The sequence below is a fragment of the Tamandua tetradactyla genome, chromosome 20 (genome assembly GCF_023851605.1).
Source record: "Tamandua tetradactyla isolate mTamTet1 chromosome 20, mTamTet1.pri, whole genome shotgun sequence".
In the NCBI taxonomy this organism is placed as follows: Eukaryota; Metazoa; Chordata; class Mammalia; order Pilosa; family Myrmecophagidae; genus Tamandua; species Tamandua tetradactyla.
The window spans coordinates 10,097,445-10,118,937 of record NC_135346.1 but is presented as its reverse complement, the minus strand read 5'-3'; the positions used below and the strand labels follow the sequence as shown (position 1 = coordinate 10,118,937).

The following is a 21,493-nucleotide window of genomic DNA, read 5'->3' as shown; positions in this document are numbered from 1 at the left end:
AACATAAACTTTATTCTGTTAAACAGAATTAACAGAAATTCCCTAATATTACCTGTATTCTTAGTCCATATTTAGTCCATATTTATATTCTCACTTGTCAGTATGGGACATATTGTTTTTTTACAGTAGGTTGGTTTAAATAAAAAATCTAAGAGTTTGCATATGGCATGTGCAATTATGTTTTCTATAACATTCTCCTTCTCTTTAAAAAAAAATGATTTGTTGTCAAAACTGTGTCGTTTTTCCTTTAAAATTTTTCACATTTCTTTATTTGGTTATTTGCTTCCTTATAAGTTTCCTTTATCTCGCTGGTTCCCAGCAGCTTGTTTTAGCAAGCTTCCTAGGTGATTCTGATGCTCAAGTTTGAGAATCACAGCTTTATCGTTATTCCTGTATTACTTGAAACCTGGTAGTTAAATTTAGATATGTTTTAGATTCAGGTTCAGTTTTTTTCCTTTAGATAAAAATATTCCATAGATATTGCTTTGTATTTCTCATCTATCAGCGTTGCATAATGTCTGCTCCCACTTTTAGTGATATTGAGATACAGTAATGATTTCAGATGGTATCTATTATAAAAGTCCCCTTTCCCCAAAAGTTTTAGCTTTATTGATTGATTGTTGCCTCATTCCATTAGTTTTTTTAGGGTTGCAAAATAGTGCTACCCTAATTCTCTAACTCTTTCTGCATTTGTTTACTGGAAAAACTTTCCCTTATTATCTGTTTGGTTACCTTTTATTACAGGAAAGACAGCATAAAAGCTTGATTGCTTCCCTTTGTTAATTTTCAGAGTATTGAATGGGTGCCCTGACAACTTCTGTTGTGTTCAATAAGAGTTTTGCATTTTAATTATCATTTTTTAAGAATCGTTATGAATTCTTGGGTTTTAATGTATTTTAATCCATTGCAGTCAAATTGTCCCACTTTTGGCCAGTGGGATCATTTTCAAATTGACTTCTGTGCTTTTTTGATATGATGTCATTAGTCTTTGATTCCTTCCTGCTTTCTTCTGGCCTTGTCTTAATCTATATTCCCCCTTCTAATATTTCATCATCTTGGACTTGTTTTAGGGTCTGAGGTGTAACATGCTATACTGTTCACTTTTCTTGGCATAGTCCCTTTACCGTTTTTGTTCTGCTAACTTTTAGTGATGATCTGGGCACAACCTAATTATCCCTTCCTCCAGGGAGCCTTTTCTGATTTCTCCAGACTGGGTTAAAGGGCCCACTCTTACTTGCTCCTATAGCATACTGCATGTCGCTGTGACATCTGTCATATTTGTCATCAGTTTTTCCATGCCTCTCTTTGCTTGCATAAGAGTTGTCTTCAGCTTAAAGGTGTATTTTGGAGTTAGAACTCATAGATCCATCTGTTGTGTTGATTGTGGATAGTGGATGCCTAGGTTTCTGGTTTGAGCACCTAAGGTGAATGCCATTTTCTGAGGAAGAAAAAAATAACTTTTCTCTTGAACACTGTCAAAAGTAGCAGCCGTCTCCCCTGTTTTCTGTTAATGCCCTTCATAGCACTCTTTAAAATTTTGTAATTTTACTTATTTATCATCTGGTCTCTCTCATGTTTACATTGTGCTTTTGCACGGCACAATGCCTGGCACAGAATGTATGCTTAGTTGATATTTGTAGAATGAGTAAACGAAATAACAGTTCTAGGGGCAGACAGCAAAAAAATCTGTTTTGTACATTTGGGCTAGTTTTAATTGCTGGTGAGACATCTACTTAGAGATGTCCGGTTGATAGTTAAATAAAGTAAATCTGGAGTAAACAGGAGAGGTTGAGACTAGAGCTATAAACTTGATTTGTGGTCATTTATTAACTTATGGAATGGATGAGCTCATCAGGTAAAATGATATAGTCAGAGAAGTGGAAAGGACCAGAGCCTTGCCATGAGGAAATGTAAAATGTACAGATTTGGCAGAGGAAAGCCTACAGAGAAGGAATTGCTGGAGAGATAGAAGGGAAACCTGGTGTATGTGGGGATAGGAAAGCCCCGGAAGGCAAATGTTTAAAAAGTGTGGCGACAGTGTAATATGCTGACTGCTGACAAGTCTTTTAGGGTGAGAAACAGAAAAGTGTTCATTGGAATTTTAAAGTTGAGTCATCTTTTTTTTCCAGGAGATGTATTTGGGGGGTGGGGAGGGAGATGAGATAGATGTGAAATAAATGAGATGTGAGGAAAAGGTCTCACTGTGAAGTTTTCTATGTATTATTTTTATAGGGGAAATATCTGCAGTGCCATATTTTTCACTTCCAGTATGCTGATTTAATGACACATTTAGAACTTCTGAAGTTGTTGAAAGTTTGGTTGTTTACATTGTCAGTAGTTGTAAGCATATGTTTTAGAAGCTTTGTTACTTGAATGTGATTTTAAAAGATTTGCTGCATTCACAAGGACTTTTATTATTACTACAGTTCAAAAATGTACTTTTTAATTTGACATTGGAAGTAGTAAAAAGTCAATTATAATATTCTTTACAGAGAATCCTGTGGGATCTTAACTTTCTTATTGAAATAGGAAGATGACAACTATAAGTAATTACTGGTAATGTTCTGTGGAAACAATAGTTGGTCCTGAAAGTCTGATTTTACAATAAGAAATATCATTATAATTTTTTTTTTTACGTGAGTGTGGTGTTGGGTATCACTTGCTAAACTTAGGCTCCATTATAATTTTTATTGTTGATTTTATTTGCTTTTTCATTCTTAAGTAGTGGAATTAGATTTGTGTTTTTTAGAACTATTTTTAATGAAAGGAAATAGGTTTGTGAAAAATACAGCTTCAAATTTCAGTTTGAGTGATTTGGACTTCATTTCTTATTAATGTAATAATCGCTGTTTTAAATGTCTTTGCTGAGTTTGTCATCTTTTAAGAAAGACTTGTTTAAAAAATCTCCCATGTAGGACATAGTGAATTCTTCTTTTTTGAAAAGAGTTAAGTCAGTTTCTCCCAATTTTATTTCTGTTCTTGGCCCCACCATTCTATTAGTTTACTAAATTGAAAATTGGAGAATCTTTTTTCATTCCTTCTTCTCTCTGATTGCCATATTTGGTCAAATTTTATTAAGCCTATTGATTGATATTCTGCAATATCTTAGTTCTTTTCTATTTCCACCACCATCATTTCATTCTGACTCCTAATGCCTTTCTTAAAAGTTTGCCATAACTTTCTCACTTCTGGTATGTTTTTCCACACCATTCTGCTTAATTGATCTCCCTATACTGTGATTCTGAACAAATCACTCAGAAACTTTCATTAGCTCCCTTTTGTTAATTGAGGCATTGCTCTGTGTCCTGCACTGTTTTAAGGGCTTTGCATCTATTATATCGTTTCATTATCACAATAGCTTTATAAAGTAGGCCAATTATCCCCTGCTTATAGATGAAGGAATTGAGGCACAAAGAAGTTAAGTATTTTGACTTAGGTCACACAGCTTGTGAGTGCTGACATTAAGAATTTGCACTCAAAAATTTTTATTCCAGAACCTTTGTTAATTCCTGACTCTTCAACTTGGCCTATAGCCTCCTCTAGAGGTGGAGCGTAGTGTGATGAACATGACATTAGCCCTGTGCCTAAGTAGTTTCTGTATATATAACCTTGGGAAGCAGTGTCATGTAGTCATTAAATATGGGGTATCTGTGTCTGTTCTTATGTCTCTTGGTTTTGAAATCTGGCTGCTTGGTTTTTAACCTGAGCTCATCCAAAGGTTGATTGGAGGAGGGAGTGGATACTGGAGAGAGAGTCCCAGTGTTCACTGCACCTGTCTTCTTAAGAGTTGTTTTGAGGATGAAATGGCATGGTAGGCGCTCAGATGGTAGAATTCTTTTCCACTCCTCCTTACTCCCCAGTTTCTTCTTTCTAGTTATTATTTTGGATGTGGGCTCTGAATTGGACTATTTGTGTTTCCTGGGAATGCTCTGGTTCCCTTCCATATTCATGTGTTTGCACACTCCACCAATCTTTAAATTAAACCCCCATGGAACCCCTATTTTTCCTGTATTTCCCCATCATGGCAGTTATTTTACTGTGTTGTTGTGGTTGCTTGTTTATGTCTGTCTCCTTCACTGCTTGTAAGTTCCATAAGAGTGCAGCCTTTGTTGGTCTAGTTTATTGCTGTATTTCTGGTGCCTGGTTCAAAGAAGGTATTCATAAATATTCATAAATATTTGTTATAGTCATAAATATTTGTTGAATGAACAAATCGGTAAAAAATAGTCACTGAGTTGAAAAGTCCTAATTCATTTAACAAAGTTGTTGCTATTTTGAGTTATTTGCTTAAAGTAGATTATGAAACCTTCATTTTTTTAAAGTTTTTTTTCTAGTTTAAGTGGATTTTTCTTTTTTTAACTTTTTTTATTGTCTAGTATAACATATATACAAAAGAAAAGAAAAAAAAAAGCAATAGTTTTCAAAGCACTCTTCAATAAGTCCCAGAGTTTGTCATGGGCTACAATACGATCTTCTCATATTTTTCCTTCTAGCTGCTCCAGAATATGGGAGGCTAGAGGGCTTAAATTCTTTTTTATCGTCACAATAGACTTTTTTTCTTTTTTTTTTGTGAAAAATAACATATATGCAAAAAAGCTATAAATTTCAAAGCACAGCACCCCAATTAGTTATAGACATATATTTCAGACTTTGACATGGGCTACAATTCCACAATTTCAGGTTTTTACTTCTAGCTTCTCTAAAATACTGGAGACTAAAAGAGATATCAGTTTAATGATTCAGCAGTCATATTCATTTGTTAAGCCCTATCTTCTATGTATTATTCTACCATCACCTTGATCTTTCCATACCTCTCTTTAGGGTTGTTTGGACTATCGCAGTTCTAAATTTTTGATATTGGAAGGGTCTGTCACTAATATGGGGTAGGGAGATGGAACTCTCTGATACCCTGGAAAGGCTGGGCTAGGTTTCAGGACTTATCTGGACCAGGGACCCATCTGGAGGTTGTAGGTTTCTGGAAAGTTACTCTAGTGCCTGGAATCCTTGTGGAATCTTATATGTTGCTCTAGGTGTTCTTTAGGCGGAGTTTTCTCTGACATCACTTTTTGTCTAGCTAAAGAAAAATTTCATTGCTGTTTTGATTTCTTTTTTTAAAGATTACAAGGATGGTCCAATATTCCAAAATAGGTTAGATTTCAGAAACACAGAGATTTTGAAGTACTGTGGGATGAGCTTATTTCAGGAACACAAGAGATTTTGAAGTACTGTGGGATGACTTTTCCATTTGAGCATTCCGAGTCCTAGCAACCTTTTCAGCTTACTAAAGTGGACCTTATGGGAAACATGACCAACATTTGAACCTAGCTCTTTGGGACACAGCAGAGCCCTAGGGACCTGCTTCCTTGTACCCATACTGCCCATATAGAGTATCCCTTGACACTCTGGAGGTGATTGGTTTCTGTCGAGCTTTCAGACCTCCCTAGTCTAATCCTAGTAGTTAGAGTGATAGAGTGGAGCTTGTGGGGTAATGAGCCATCTCATTTTGTGTTCTTATCTCATTTAGAGTTGGCAGCCAGTAGGCTCCTAGTGGCTTTTTGGCCTGCTTTGCCACCCTGCTGTGGTCTATTACATAATTTTTAAAGATTTCTGTTTATATCAAGAAAGTATAGATTGTGAAGTTAATGGAAAGTTGATTAAAATGGACTCACATATGTATAGATGATTTGTATTTTTCTTCTTTAGAATATGAAATGTACATATATAGGTACACTATATATTTATAAGAATGATAAATATAATGGAAATCATTTGTGAATAATTTAAATATTTTACATTTTTATCAAAGGGATACTTGAAAATAGTTTAAACAGTAAAACCCTATGTTAGTGTACCAGCAGTACCATGAATGGCTCTTGGACCCTTGAAACTCCTGCTGACTAGCTGGACAGGCTTATCCAAATTTTATGTGTTGAGTTTTTTCCCCCCATACCTCACCTGCCCCAACAGCCTTGTAGCAGTCATTTATTTATAGTATTATAATAGCAATCGTATTGTACCTCAAACTCAGTCCAGAGCCAATTGTTTTTTCATTTCTTTTGCTGTTTCTTTGGGTATTTATCTTTATGTCTCTAAATAATATGAATGTACTGTTTTTTTTTCTTGATATACTCATCTTTTAATTTCCTGTATTGGTAGTTAAAGATTGATGTCTTTAACTCATATTCACCTCATAGGCTTCCCCTTTTTGTTTTTCCAATATTACAGTTTTTGGTTAATTTAAATGTTCAAGATTACTTATATTATTATAATGTAAATGTTCAAATATCTTATGTATTTTTTTTTCTTGGAGTTAGCTTTTATTTTTTTGGTTTGGTTTGCTTTTTTTGATATGCTTAAGTATTTCTATAGCCTTTAACAGCTCCATAAAGCACCCTCAAAACAGTTTACCTCTTAGCTCTGTCAGATAATCGATCAGTTCATATTTTTCTCCTACAGGATATGTTCCTCTTGCAGCCCTCTCTATTCCAGCTCTAGTCTTGACTCCTTGCCGTATAGATCTGCTCTAAAGCTGTAGTCATGAGGCTTCTTTCACCTTCATTCTGGGAATTTCTTTGACCATTTTTTGTTTGAATTCCCTATTGATTGGCTTCCATGCCTTCTTCCTCTTTGGAGTCTTCCCTTGTTTTGGTGGAGCACATTCCTTAGAAGCTTCCTGAAAATGAATGTCTGAGAGATAAATTTTTCAAGATTTTACAAGTCTGAAAATGTCTTTTTATTTTCATGCTTTTTTGGCAATCTGTTAGGTTTAGAATTTTAGATAGAGAATCATTTAATACAGAAATTTGAAGGCATTTCTCCTCTGTTCTGGCTTCCAGTGCTTTTGACAAGAAGTCCATAGTCATAGCTCTTATCTCCAAGAAGCTTTTGGGATTTTTTCATTATCTTTGTTCTGAAATTTCACTGTAATGGATCTTATATATTTGCTGATATTTGAGTTGGGGGGGAGGGTGTTGTTTCAATCCGGAGACATTTTAGTTCTCCATTACACGTTTTCTTTGTTGATATTATCACCTCTGGTTTCTCTTTCTGGAACTTTTATTAATAAGATCTTCCAAAGAGAGTCTCCTAGATTGATCATTCATTTCTTGCATTTTCTCTTACAGTTTCTATTTTTTAATTTTTCTGTTCTGCCTCTAAGAGATTTTATCAACATTATTTTTGGATAAGTTATTGTATTTTTATTTCAGCTGTTCATTTTTATTCTTTTTCTTAGTCCCCCGTTTTCAGTCCTGCATCTCGGCCTCTTTCTTTGAAGTCCGTAATGACCTGAATCTGGTATTGTTTTTAACAGTTTGTCAGGAGAATAAATGTTGGAGCTAAGAGAACATATGGGGAAAGCCATTGTTCTACTTTGCTAGCTGCTGGAATGCAACACACCAGAAACGGACTGGCTTTTAATAAAAGGGGATTTATTTTGTTGGTTCTTCAGAGAAAAGGCAGCTAACTTTCCACTGAGGTTCTTTCTTATGTGGAAGGCACAAGATGGTCTCTGCTGGCCTTCTCTCCAGGCCCCTGGGTTCCAACAACTTTCCCCGGGGTGACTTCTTTCTGCGTCTCCAAAGGCCTGGGCTCAGCTGCTAGTGCTGAGATGAGGAATGCCGAGCTGCTTGGCTGTGCTACATTGCGTTCTCTCATTTAAGTACCAGCCAATTAAGTCAAACGTCACTCATTGCAGCAGACACGCCTCCTAGCTGACTGCAGATGTAATTGGCAACAGATGAGGTTCACGTACCGTTGGTTTATGTCCGTAGCAACAAGATTAGGTATGCTCACCTGGCCAAGTTGACAACTGAATCTAACTAACACAGCCATCTTCTGAGAATGTATACAAACTTTGGCTCAGTTCCTCTCTTTTTAATTATGTGCCTCTCCTCCACCTTTACCTATGCTTCTAAGGTCTTTTCTTTTCAGGAGTTTTGAGGGGCATGTTTTTGGTTGCTCATTGATGCCACGTAAACTGACAGTTAGGTTATAGCTGCTTCCTGTTTAGAAAATTTTTTATTATGGCAGCATATGTACTGTTCATGATTTCCCATTTTAATTGCTTTCAAGTGTACAATTTAGTGGTACTAATTATATTCAGATACTATGTTGCCGTCACCTACTTCGTTACCCCATCTTTATCCTCAACTCTAATAGAACTTGTACATCCATTGAGCAGTAGCCCTCCCACCTCACCCCACCATCCAGGTAACCTGTAATCTATCTGTCTCTATGAAATTTGCTTACTCTAGGTATTTCATGTAAGTGAGTTCTTACAGCACTTGTCATTTTGTGTCTGGCTTGTTTCATGCAACGTGAGGCCTTTAAGATTCATTCATGTTGTAGCATGTATCAGATCTTTATTCTTTTGTTTATTATTGCAAAATATAACACATATACAAAGAAAAGAAAGGAAAAACAAGTAATTTTCAAAGTACTTTTTTTTTTTTCGTGGGCAGGCACCAGAAGTCGAACCCGGGTCTCCAGTATGGCAGGTCAGAACTCTGCCTGCTAAGCCACTGTGGCCTGCCCTCAGAATACATTTTAACAAATAATTACAGGACAAATTTCAGAGTTTGTTATGGGTTACCATTACACTATTTCAGATTTTTCCTTTTCCCTGCTGCAAGACACTGGGGGCTAAAATAAATAGCAATATAGTGATTTCACAATCATACTCATTTGTTAAATCCTATTTTCTGTGTTATAACTCCTCCTTCTCATTTGATCCTTCTCCCAACCTGTGGTATCTTTGGAGAGAGCCCATCCTAACTTTTTCATGTTGATATGTGGTGTTGGCTATAAGGGATAGGGGGATGTAATTAGTTGATAATCTTGGAGAGGCTGGTCCCCCTTTGGGTTTCAGGATTTATCTGGCCTAGGAGCCCTCTGGAGTTATAGATTTCAGGAAAATAAACTTAATGTGTGAAACTTTTATAGAGTCTCAGTTAGAGCCCTAGATGTTCTTAAGAGTTAATAGTAATGATGTTGGTTGGGCTTTGGCAAGCCATTGGAATTAGCAATGTCTAGCTGAACTTTGCATAAGAGTAGCCTCCCGGAATAGCCTCCCTAATCCACCCAAGCTCTTCAGCCACTGATGCCTCACATCGCCACATTTTTCCTCCCATCCTTGGCTAGGAAGATGTTGTTAATCCCACAATGTCAGGACAGAACTCATCCTTGGGAGTCATGCCCCATGTTATCAAGGAGACCTTCACCCCTAAATGTTATGTCCCATGTAAGAGAGAGGGCAATGATTTCTCCTACAGAGCTAGGCTTAGAGAGAGAGAAAGGCCACATCCTAACAATAAGAGGTCTCCTGGAAACAACTCCCAGACTTCGTTATAGGTAGTTTAGGTTCTTCACTACAGAAACAAGTTTCATTAAGAGCAAACCCCTACCCCTTACCCCTCCCTCTCATTGACCCACAGTATTTTATCTACCCAATTTTTGTCTTTTATTTCCCTCTTTTATTTAGTTATTTTTTATCCTTTTTTTTTTACTCATCTGTCCACACCCTGGATAAAAGGAGCATCAGACACAAGGTTTTCACAACCACATGGTCACATTATAAAAGCTATATAGTTATATTCTAAACTATACAATTCTAAAAATGTTTTTGCATGAGGAAGAACAAAGGAATGTCATTATTGCAGGGTACTGAAAATAGATGGTAATTAATATTTTAAAATGTCACCTTCTGTGTGAGACTAAAGCAAAAAATGTTTGTTAGTTACAAAATTTATATTTGGACTAGTGCATTTCCTAATATAACTTATGTAGATAGTTTGATTGAACGCCATAAGTACTTGGTATCTCAGGTAGGACATGAGAAAAAAAAAAAAAGAGCAAACCCCCAAATCAAGGGCAATATTCAGCCCACCATAGTCTGAGCTGTATCTGAGTATTACAAAGCTGTACAAAATTACAAAGCCTTGTCCCCATTCTGAGCTCCATGAGTTCTGAGTTACATAAGTGAGCTATCCAGACTGGTTGATTTAGATTGTGTGTTACAGAAAATTTAGGTTCTAGACACAGTCAAGCTCTCTGCCTTTGGTCTCATACCATAGGTGAAGGTCTAGAGGTACATACGCTGTCATCTTTTACTCTGCATTCTGATTTACTGTAGTGGCAGCCAGATTGACTTCGTTCGATCTCTGATTGAAGTCTTACCTCTTTTTCGGTTACTTTGTTATTATATGTAGCAGTGCTAACTTTCAGGGCTGCAGAATTCAATTTCTGAGTCATAGTGTCACAGAGAAATATTAGCTTATACACACATAGCTCTGTGTCTCTGAATCTAGAAATACACTTAGAACTTTGGATTAAGTGTGGCTGCTATAAGAGTTTACAATCTAGGCTCCAAGTTTTGTGTATTTTCTGAAAGAGACCATAGCATATTTTTTCTTTTGTTTCTGGCTTATTTTGCACAACACATTGTCCCCAAAGTTCATTCAGTTTGTTTGCATGCCTCATCATGCCCTTCCTTTTTGTAGCTGCCCAGTATTCCATCATATATGTGTATCACAGTTCGCCTTTCGGCTTCTTAGTCATTACCCTTTAGCCCTTTCTATCCATTGGGCATCATGGATAATGTCCAGAATAAACAAACCATGCTTACAGTGTCCTCACTTCGTTGTACGTTTAGCAGCACTCTCAGTTTAAGACAAGTTTCATTGGTCAAGAGACAAGAACTGATAAACACAGCCTCACCCAATAATTAAATCAAAACTTCCCCTAATCTCTTGCCCTTCCCCCTCAATTATTTACCCCTTGTATTGCTGTCGTACTGTTGGTGTCTTCCTGTTAACTATTGGCCATAGCATGCAATTTTAAAAACTTCGTTATTTTTAATGGGTGAAGAGTATTCCGTTGTGTATATATACCACAATTTGTATATCCATTCATATGTTGATGGACACTTGGGTTACTTCCACCTTCTGTCTCTTATGAAGAATGCTGGTATAAACATTGATGTATAAATGTCTGTTGGAGTTGTTGCTTTGCATTCTTTCGGGTATATACTAAGAAGTGAAATTGCTGGGTCATATGGTAGTTCTATACTTTCTAAGGAACCTCAGCTGATTTCCACAGTGGTATTACTATTTTACAATACCTCCAATGGTGTATGAGGGTTTTTGGTTCTCTGTGTCCTTGTCAACACTTAATTCCCTGTTTAAAAGTGTAATAGCCATACTAGTGTGTGTGAAATGGTATTTGTGGTTTTAATTTGCATTTTCCTAATAAACAGTGATTTTGAGCATCTTTTCATGTGCTTATTGGTTATTTTTATATCTTCTTTGGATAATTATCTATTAATTCAGATTTTTTGCTTTTTTTTAAAGTATTTTTATTGAGCAGTATACACACACATATAGTCCAACCATATTATACAGTCATTGGCTCGCAATCTTATCACATAGTTGTTTATTCTTCACCAGGATCAGTTTAGGACATTCGCATCACTCCAGAAAGAGAAAAAAAAAAAAGAACTCATACATCCCATACCCCTTACCTCTCCCTCTCATTGACCCACAGTATTTTATCTACCCAATTTTTGTCTTTTATTTCCCTCTTTTATTTAGTTATTTTTTATCCTTTTTTTTTTTACTCATCTGTCCATACCCTGGATAAAAGGAGCATCAGACACAAGGTTTTCACAACCACATGGCCACATTATAAAATCTATATAGTTATACAATCATCTTCAAGAATCAAGGCTACTGAAACACAGTTCAGCAGTTTCCCTCTAATCAGTCCAATACACCACAAAAATAAAAAGAGATATCTATCTATATGGTATGTAAGAATAATCTCCAGGATAACCCTTCGACTCTGAAATCTCTCAGACACAGAGACTATTTTGTCTCATTTCTCTTTCCCCATTTTTGGTCAAGAAGACTTTCTCAATCCCATGATGCCAGGTCCTGGCTCATCCTTGGGAGTTAGGTCCCACATTGCCAGAGAAATTTACACCTGTGGGAGTCATGTTCCCAACTGGGAGGGTGGGGAGGGCAGTGAGTTTACTTGCAGAGTTGGCTTAGAGAGAGAGAGGCCACATCTGGGAACAGAAGAGGTCCTCTGGGGGTGACTCAGGCATAATTGTCAGTAGGCTTAGCTTTTCCTTTGCAGGAATAAGCTTTTTTATAGGAGCGAGCCCCAAGATTAAGGGCTCAGCCTATTGAATTGTTTGTCCTCATTGCTTGTGAGAATATTAGGAATTCCTCAGATGGGAAGTTGAATATTTCCTTTTTTCTCCCCAGTCCTCCAAGGGAACTTTGCAAATACTTTTTTATTCTCTGCCCAGATTACTCTGGGATATATCTGGGCTCTTTGCTATTTTTTACTTGGGTTGTTTATATTTTTATTGTTGAGTTGTAAGAGTTCCTTTATATTCTGGATATTAAACTCTTATTAGGTAAACTATTACCTATTATATTTTGTAGGTTCCAGTATATCCTGTAGGTTGTCTTTTTACTTTCTTGATAATGTATTTTGACATAAAAATGTTTTTAATTGTGATGTAATCCATTTAATCTATTTTTTCTTTAGTTGCTTATGCTTTTAGTATCATATCTAAAAAACATTACCATCAATTACAAGGTGTGCTGGTTTGAAAATATTATGTACTATAGAAAATCTATGTTTTAATCCTGATTCAATCTTGTGGGCAGCTGTTTCTTTTAATCCTCATTCAGTACTGTAGATTGAAATGTTTTGACTAGATTATCTCCACAGAGATGTGGCACACCCAGTTGTGAGTGTGACCTTTGATTAGGTGGAGATGTGACTCCAACCATTCAAGGTGGGTCTTAATTAGTTCACTGGAATCCTTTAAAAGAGGAAACATTTTGGGGAGAGCTCAAAGCAGACAGAGATCGCCAGTGTACATGTTTGAGAGTGAGACAGTAATAGCCCTCGTGCTAAGCAATGACTTACAGATATAGCCAGAACGTAAAGAGAAGAAATCTCCGGCTCTGGTTAAGCTAAGAGTTGAAACCCAGAGTATTGTTCTGGAGCAGCTAAGTGAAGGCCCATAGACGCCAAGTTGGGAACCCTCACTGGAAACAGAGGCTGAAAGCAGCGGAGCCTAGGAGCAAGGAACTAGCTCATGCTAGCCACGTCTCTTCCCAGCTGTCAGAGGTATTCTGGATAGCTTTAGTGTTCCTTGATTGAAAGTAACGTCTTGTGGGTGCCTTAATTTGGACACTTTCACGGCATAAGAACTATATTCTTGTGACTTATTAAATTCCCTCTTTAAAAGCCCTTCCATTTCTAATCTATTGCATTCCAGCAGCTAAACTAATACAAACGTATATACCACATTTTATTTATCCATTCATCAGCTGATGGATACTTGGGATTCTTCCATCTTTTGGCTATTGTGAATAATACTGCTATGAACATCATTTTGGAAATAATCTGTTTTCAACTCTTTAGGGTATATACCTAGAAGTGGGGTTGTTGGGTCATGTACTGATTCTTTACTTAACTTTCTGAGGAACTGCCAAAGTGTCTTCCACAGTAGCTGCAACATTTTCTATTCCCACCAACAATGAGTATTCCTGTTTCTCCACATCCTTGCTAATACTTGTAATTTTATATATTTTTTCAGTATTAGCCATTCTAATGAGTATGAAGTAGTATTTCATTGTGATTTTGATTTGTGTTTTCCTGACACCTAATAATGAGGACCTTTTCATGTGCTTTTTGGCTATTTGTATATCCTCTTTAGAGAAAAATATATTCAAGTTTTTTGCCCATTTTAAAAATGGGTTGTTTGTCTTTTTATTGTTGGGTTGTAGGATTTCTTTACATATTCTGGATATTAAGCCATTGTAGGATATGAGGTTTCCAAATACTTTCTTCCATTGAGTAGGTTGTTTTGTGTATCCAGTCATCTCTTGATGAGCACCTGGTTATTTGCTCCTTTTGGCTATTATGAATAATGCTGCGATGAACGTTGATATACAAGCACCCGTTTTAGCCCCTGTTTTCAATTTTTGTGGGTTTATACATAGGAGTCAAATTGCTGGGCCATATGGTACTTCTGTGTTTAACTTTCTGGGGAGTGGCTGAGTTGTTTTCCACAGTGGCTGCACCATCTTACATTTCTCCCAACAGTGTATTAGGGTTCTGAGTTCTCTGCATTATCTCCAACATTTGTTATTTTCATTAAAAAAAAAAAAATTGTAGCCATGCCAGTGGGTGTGAAGTGGTATCTCAATGTGATTTTGATTTGAATTTCCTTAATGAGTAGTGATGTTGAGCATTTTCATTGCTTATTGGTTATTTGTGAATAATCTTTGAAGAAATATCTACTCAAGTCCTTTGTCAATTTTTTAAAATTGCATTATTTGTATTTTTGTTCAGTTTTAGGAATTCTGTATGTATTCTGGATATAAACCCTTATCAGACACATGTTTTGTAAATATTTTCTTTTCTGTGGGCTTTATTTTCACTGTCTTGATTTTAGTTTTACATTATATGTAGTTGTTGCTGTCTAGTATTGTTATTTATTGTTATTGATGGACAATTTTCAACCAAAGCAGTTCCCAATTTTTACTATTAAGAATAGAACTGCTATAAATATTCCTATACGTGCCTTTTGTTGTGCATGTATTGAATACTGATAGTTTCTCCTCTGCATTTCCATGTTTGGAGTGTATAAGAGAGTTCCCAAGTTACATAGATTGTATTTCTAAATATCATATAGCAAAATTTGTACACTTGTTAGAATTGCATAATAACCCTAGTAAAATGTAATTACCCTTAACCCTATAGAATATCAAGATGAAGCCAGGCCTGTCCACACACACAAAAAAAAAGTATGGGAAAGTACACCCAGTGATTTCAGTATTTTTGTGATTGTAGTAAGCGGTACAGTTCTACGAATTTATCTTTTTAGAAGCATTGTGCAAAACCCTCTGGATGCAAAGTTGAGTAAGATACCTGCCAGGTAATTTACAGCCTAAAAGATGATATAAAATATGAAAATAGCTTATTTGTCATTGTATTAATGTCATGTAAGTATTATAAATAATGTTTGAAGTACTGTAGTAAGTAGAATCAAGATAAATTTTCTTTAGCTGGAGGGAAGATGTTAGGATTTAAACATAAAGATAGGGAAAGGATTCCAGGTAGTGAGACAACATGAGCACAGTCACAAATATGGAGGAATACAAGTATATTGAAGAAACTTTTGAGTAATACAGAATTGCTTGAACATGGGGTTTGTGCTAGGCAGAATACAGATATCGAGGGGTTTTTGAAAAAAGTGAGTAGTCAACTGGGAATTTAAGAAGTGATGTTGGATGCTGAAGTACTTCTGTGTATCACAGCAGTTATAACTGTGCTCTTCAGAGGAAGTATCTGTTAAAACTGAAGTTAATGTAGGCTCTTTGGGCTATTTCTAATGCTTGCATCTAGTCTGTGCCTACTAAAAAAAAAATGAACAGCTTTATTGAGATATAATTCACATACCCTATACTTCATTTAGAGTGTATCATTCAGGTTTTTATATATATATATAGAGAGAGAGAGAGAGAGAGAGAGAAAGAGAGTCGAGCAGTCATCACCATATTCAATTTTAGAACATTTCTGTCACCCCTAAAAGTAATCCTGTACCTGTTGGCAGTAACTCCCCATTACTCCTAACCCCCTATTTTCCTGGGCTTAGGCAACCACCAACCTGCATTCTTTTTCTGTAGGTTTGCTTATTCTGGACTTTTCATTTTTGTGAAGTCATACAGTATGTGGTCTTTTGTGACTGGCTTCTTCACTTAGGTTCATCTATGTATAGCATGTATTTTCATTGTATGGATATACAAGATTTAAAAATATATATATTTTTATTATAAACAACAAACAAACACACAACTATTCTTGACATACAAACATTCTGATATACAAGATTTTGTTTTCCCATTCATCAGTTGATGGCCATTTGGGTTGCTTCCACTTTTTCACTATTATAAATAATGCTGCTGTGAATATTTGTGTACGTTGGTGTGATCATAAATTTTCGTTTCTCTTGGGTGTATATTAAGGAGTAGAATTATTGAGTCATATGGTAACTACATTTTTAAAGTTTTGAAGAACTGTCTAAGTGTTTCCAAAGCTCCTTTATATGTTACATTACCACTTGCAGTGTATGAGCGTTCTAATTTCTTTGTATCCTTATCCAGCGCTTAGCTTTTTTAAAAAAAGTTATTATTATGGCTATGCTGTTGGGTGTGAAGCATTAATCTCTCTTTATCTTTGTGTAGTATTTTTACGAACATCATTTTGTTTGATCTTCACACTATCTATTACAAATGAGAAAAGCAAATCTAGAGATGTTAAGAAATCTGTCTATAGTCAAGTAGCTGACATGTAGCAGAGCTGAGTTAGAGCTCAAGTCCTGATTTCTAGAGTAGTGCTCACTTTGCAGTGTCATGCTAATCATGCATTTCTTCTAAATGTGTATTCATAAAGTTTATAAAAGTATTTCTCTTAATGTGTATAGTTATGGAATATATAATTATGTAGAATCTACTAACAACTTTGCTAAAAGTTAGTGAAAGCAAGCATAATTACTTATGTTGTAATAAATGACCTAATGCAATGTTTAAATATCCCATCTTTAATTAGCCTAGTTTTCACTTGACGGACTGTATCTTTTTAATCCTTTTTATTTCCTTTTATGCCTAAGATTGTTGAGCTTAGAAAGCTAGACAGTGGTTCTTAACAGGACTGTGTATTAGGATGACCTAATCTGTTAACACTTGTCTCTCTTGTATTGATGTATTATATTTCAGAAGCAATTTTCCAGAGAACAATTATAAATGTACTTGAAGTAGCATAAGATAATAGATGTTACTGAAGTATAGAAAGAAAAATAAGGTTTTATTAATTCTAATAATCAACCAAAGTACAGTGCATTGTGTATAATATACTTGGTAAATAAGAATGTTTGCTTTGGGATTTAGTCTTAGCTGTACCTGAAAACCTAAAATATTTTTATTTAGTTAGCTAGTCTAATCAGTTCTAGGGGATGAAAGCAATAGAAAAATGCTTTTAGTAGAATTATCAACCTCAAGAAATTTCAAACTCAGTGGGAGAGATTATATATATTTTAAGGAGAACCCATATTTGGTGTAATAAGCAAGAAAGAGAATGGCCCTTATTTTCAAATGTGTCAGTGGTTCCCAACTTGGAGACTGTATCAGAATCACCTGTAAACCTGTTTTAAAATCCTTCATACTTGATCCTGGGTTTCGACACACACACAAGAATCCTTCATACTGTTGTTTCTGAAATTAATTTGGGTATGCAATTATTTTGGTTTGTCTTGAAGCTTTCCGGGATGATTTTGAGGTATAAAACCTAGTTTACAATCAGTGATCAATGTTCTCTTATTTTGAGATAAGTGAGATTAGCTCAGTTTTTCAAATAAGGAAGGTAAAAGCTTAATGTGATACAGTATCTTGCACAAGAAGTGGTATACACAGGAAAATTCACAGAACATGTTTTTAAATGGCCTGTAAATATTTTTGATCATGCTTACTCTTAATAATGAAAAAATACAAATAAAATAATGCCTCTAATTTTTTAAGATCGCTGACAAAGATTAGAATAATTTTATCCTAGTAAATGAATGGTAAAACAAGCCCTATTTTTATGATGGTAGGAGTGTATATTGGTACAATTTTGGGGAATGAGGTTTGTGCAAAGGTAATCACACAAGGGTATTATGATGTTCATTGAAGCATTGTTTGAAGTTTCCAACTTCAGTCCTTACTGTGTCCATAATTGGATAGATTAAATAAATATGGTATTCTACATTGGCACACTATGTAGTTAAGTAGAATATGATAACTCTACATCTTGATAGAGTGAGTGTCTGCATATATTAAGTTAAAAAAAAGTTGCAGGATCGTATTTAGTATGATCATGCTTTTGTAAATATATGGATGTAAACTTTATAATATGTATACTTATATATTCATAGAAAAGAGTCTGAAAGAAAACAGAAGTGTTGAGAATGGTGGCATGGGTTTTATTTTACATTTTATTCTTATTTATTGTTTGCATTCCCTTGATAATATAGTCTATCATTTCTATAATTTTAAAAGGATGTAAATGTGGAAAATATGATTTGCTTAAGGTTAACACAACTGGTAAGTGACGAAGCTAAGACTTGGAACTGTAAGACTCTCAGTGAGGAAATTTTCAGAGCAATATTTACCAGTGTAAATGAAAGTTTAGCTGATTTGAAATAGAAAACATTTTAAATATGTTATTATTTTAAAAGAATTTACATATGGTAAAATTCTTCTTTTTTTTGGTGTACTTTGTCTTATAACACATGGTTAGATTCTTACAACTACCACTGTTTTAAACAGAATATCAAGCAGTTCCAATTTCCCCAAAGAATTCCCACATTTCTGCCCTTTGGCAGTCAGACCCTCCTTACTCCTCACTGCTGGTTATCACTGATTTCTTGTTTGCCCCTATAGCAGTAGGAAATTTATGGAATATCCTATCCATTGTTTTGTCTGGCTTTCCTTAAGTGTGTAATGGATTTCTCAGAAGTAAAATTTTAGAATTGGAGACAATGCTTTAGATATCAGGGACTAGAAATACTTTATATGAGAATCATTACTAAATTCAGTTTTTCCTACTTGGGAGTTGTGATAAGAAGAACCAAATTAAAATTGCTAAACATAGTACCAAAAACAGTTAAAATTTTCAGAGATAAGTAATTATTCAGCACTAAAAAAGAAAAACTGCTGGTAACATAAAATCCTACACTTATCTAGAGTGCAGAGGAAATTGTCAAGAATGCTATCTTAAAATATTTAAAAGCTTAAACGTGAAATAATTTGGTATCATTTTTTAATGAGCTATTTCTTATCCTTATTGTTTAGTTATGTTTATGTGCAAAAGATGCTTTATATTTTTAAATATTCTTCGTGCTGAAATCTTCCATTAAATATATACTGATATATTTACTTGTTAATTTTACAAGCTCAGAGAGAGGAAAGAATAGTCAGCTTTCTGAAAGCATGGCATGTACAATAAAATAACTGTTTCCCAGGGGGAAAAAAAAGCCCTGTTGTCTTCTAGTACCAGTTGGTATTACGTAGGTTTGTTTGGTGTCTCACATCTTATTTATAGTAGTTTGGAACTGGAAACTGATTCTAAACAAGCACTGATGTTCTATTGTAGCTTAACTATGCCGTAGAGTCTTTCTTTGATTGTAATTGTTTTTACTTGTGTGTATACTTCTGTGAAATTAGGAACTTTTGAGAACCTGGTGACTTCCTTGGCTCTAATCCATTTTTTATATCTTAATACAGAAGCAAGATATAGCACATCTAAACATACTCATTTGTTTAGATGTTATTTATAAAAAAAAGCTCTGTAACATTTCTAATGTTACAAATTAATGAAAGATATTAAATAATCCTCAGTAGTAGTTTACTGAAAGAGAATATGAGGAAATATTTATTAAGCATTATGTGTTTGGCTGTAGAAGTTTCCCACATTCCATCTACCTCAAGAAAAAAGCTCTTTTGGGAAGAATCTCAAATCAGATAATTGTGATTCTTAAAATATTTCATGTATATATCAATGTTTAAAATCATATTACTAGGTAATTTTAGTTGTCTGTGTCTTCTTTTCTTGGTATCTCAGCAGCTGTCTAATTTTGCTTATCTCCTTCAACATGCAGAACCTGAGTGTTAGAATAGCTTCATTTTATACCAGCAGTTGACCTTTATTAATTGGCCAGATTAAGTTTTCATAATATCAAGGATCCTGCGTGGATGAATTTTTCAAAGTATTGCAGGACATAATGGAAACATATGAAATAGAAAAAATAGGTTTATGACTTTTAAAAGTCAATCTGAAAAATAGAGCTCTTAAAAATCTATCACCCTGATATTGTGAGCCATTGATTGTACATCATGCACAGAATGTTTGTATGTTAAGAATATTCATGTTTGTGTGTTGTTTTGGTTTGATAATAAAAAATAAATTTAAAAACCCATCACCCGATTTGTTCAAGGTTACTTTTTTAGAGGTAGCCTAAGATACCCTATATGGTATACTGCCTCCATACTATTTGGAAAATAAAGGCTGTTTTAACTTTGTTTTCAAAATGTAAAGAAGCTAAAGCTGATGGATTTCAGGGTGGGCCTCATGGCTCAGCAGGTAGATCTCTCTCCTGCTGTGCTGGAGACCTGGGTTTGATTCCTGATGCCTGCCTATGCAAAAAAAAAAACAAAAAAAAAAAACAAAAAAAAAAACTGATGGATTTCAAACATATATCAGTATATTCATTTGGTACTTTTTCAGAACTTTTTTTTTATAAAACTTTTAATAGGAAATGAAATGTAGAGTATAAAATAATAGCATTTGATTTTTTAAAAATAAGAAATAGTTTAATTTTGAACCGCCAGTGAAATGAAGGTTGCAACATTTAGGTATTTTTGAAAATCACTTTTAACGCTCCTTATATTATGAAATCCTCAAGGGAAAAACAAATGCTGCAAGTACAATACAGAATGTCTTATCCTAACATCCTTCTCCTGGCCATCGCCTGCTCCTCTTTCTTCATCCCTTTAGGCATGTTAATTATGTGTTACATGCAGAGCAAGGTCCTGGGAGCATAAAGAGGCTTTTGACCATCCATATGTTTGATGAGAGTGCCATAAAATTAAAGAAACAAGACAAATACATGTGTACATCACTATACCATTGTAAACTTCCAAAAATACATTAATTCCTACCTATTTTGATTGCAAGAAGAAGCCATTCCCCCCATAAGTTGTATATGGTTTCTTCAGGGTGCAACAGTGCTGAAAGGATGGTATGAAAATTAACCTTGGCAACCCTAAAAGCAAAATGTGACACTTGTGTCCACATGCTACTCAACTGACACTGGAAAAGAAAGATGTACAATGAGCGTATAATCCATGAAACTAGGTAGGGACAGAAGAGCAAGGAGTCTGTCCAGCAAGCAGGTTTTCTAAGACGTGTGGTGCTGCAACAATATTGTTACATGTGGCTGTGGTGATTAAATCCATAGGGCAAATGCCAGGGTCAAGGTCAAGGGAGAGCAGAGCTCAAGCCGAGGCACAGGTCCAAAGCCAGTTGTCAAAATTGACACTGCAATGAGTATCAAGGCCGAGGTGTGCAGTCAAGCAGGGTCAGAGACATGGGGCAGATGAATATATAACTGACAGTCCACTCTGGGATAGGCAGCTACCCATGGCAGGACACAAGGCAGATGATGGTGAGAATTTTGGAGGGTTGGGGAGAATAAAGAGGACCAAGGAAATATTAATTCTCACAGTGAATGTTTTTTTCTTATTCCCATTGCATAAAAGGAAATGAGGCTTAGTCACGTCCACCTGACATAAACCAGTATCAGATAGACAGAAATTAGAATTGAACTCTGTCACGAGAGATGAACATGCCATCATTTTTACATTAAAATGTT

At 35.2% G+C, this 21,493-nt stretch overlaps 1 protein-coding gene across 5 annotated transcripts in view; it reads left to right on the top strand.

Annotated features, from left to right (window-relative positions):
• The window catches only part of FNIP1 (folliculin interacting protein 1), a 170,099-nt gene that overhangs the window by 3,841 nt on the left and 144,765 nt on the right, over nucleotides 1-21,493 (top strand). The window lies entirely within an intron of this gene.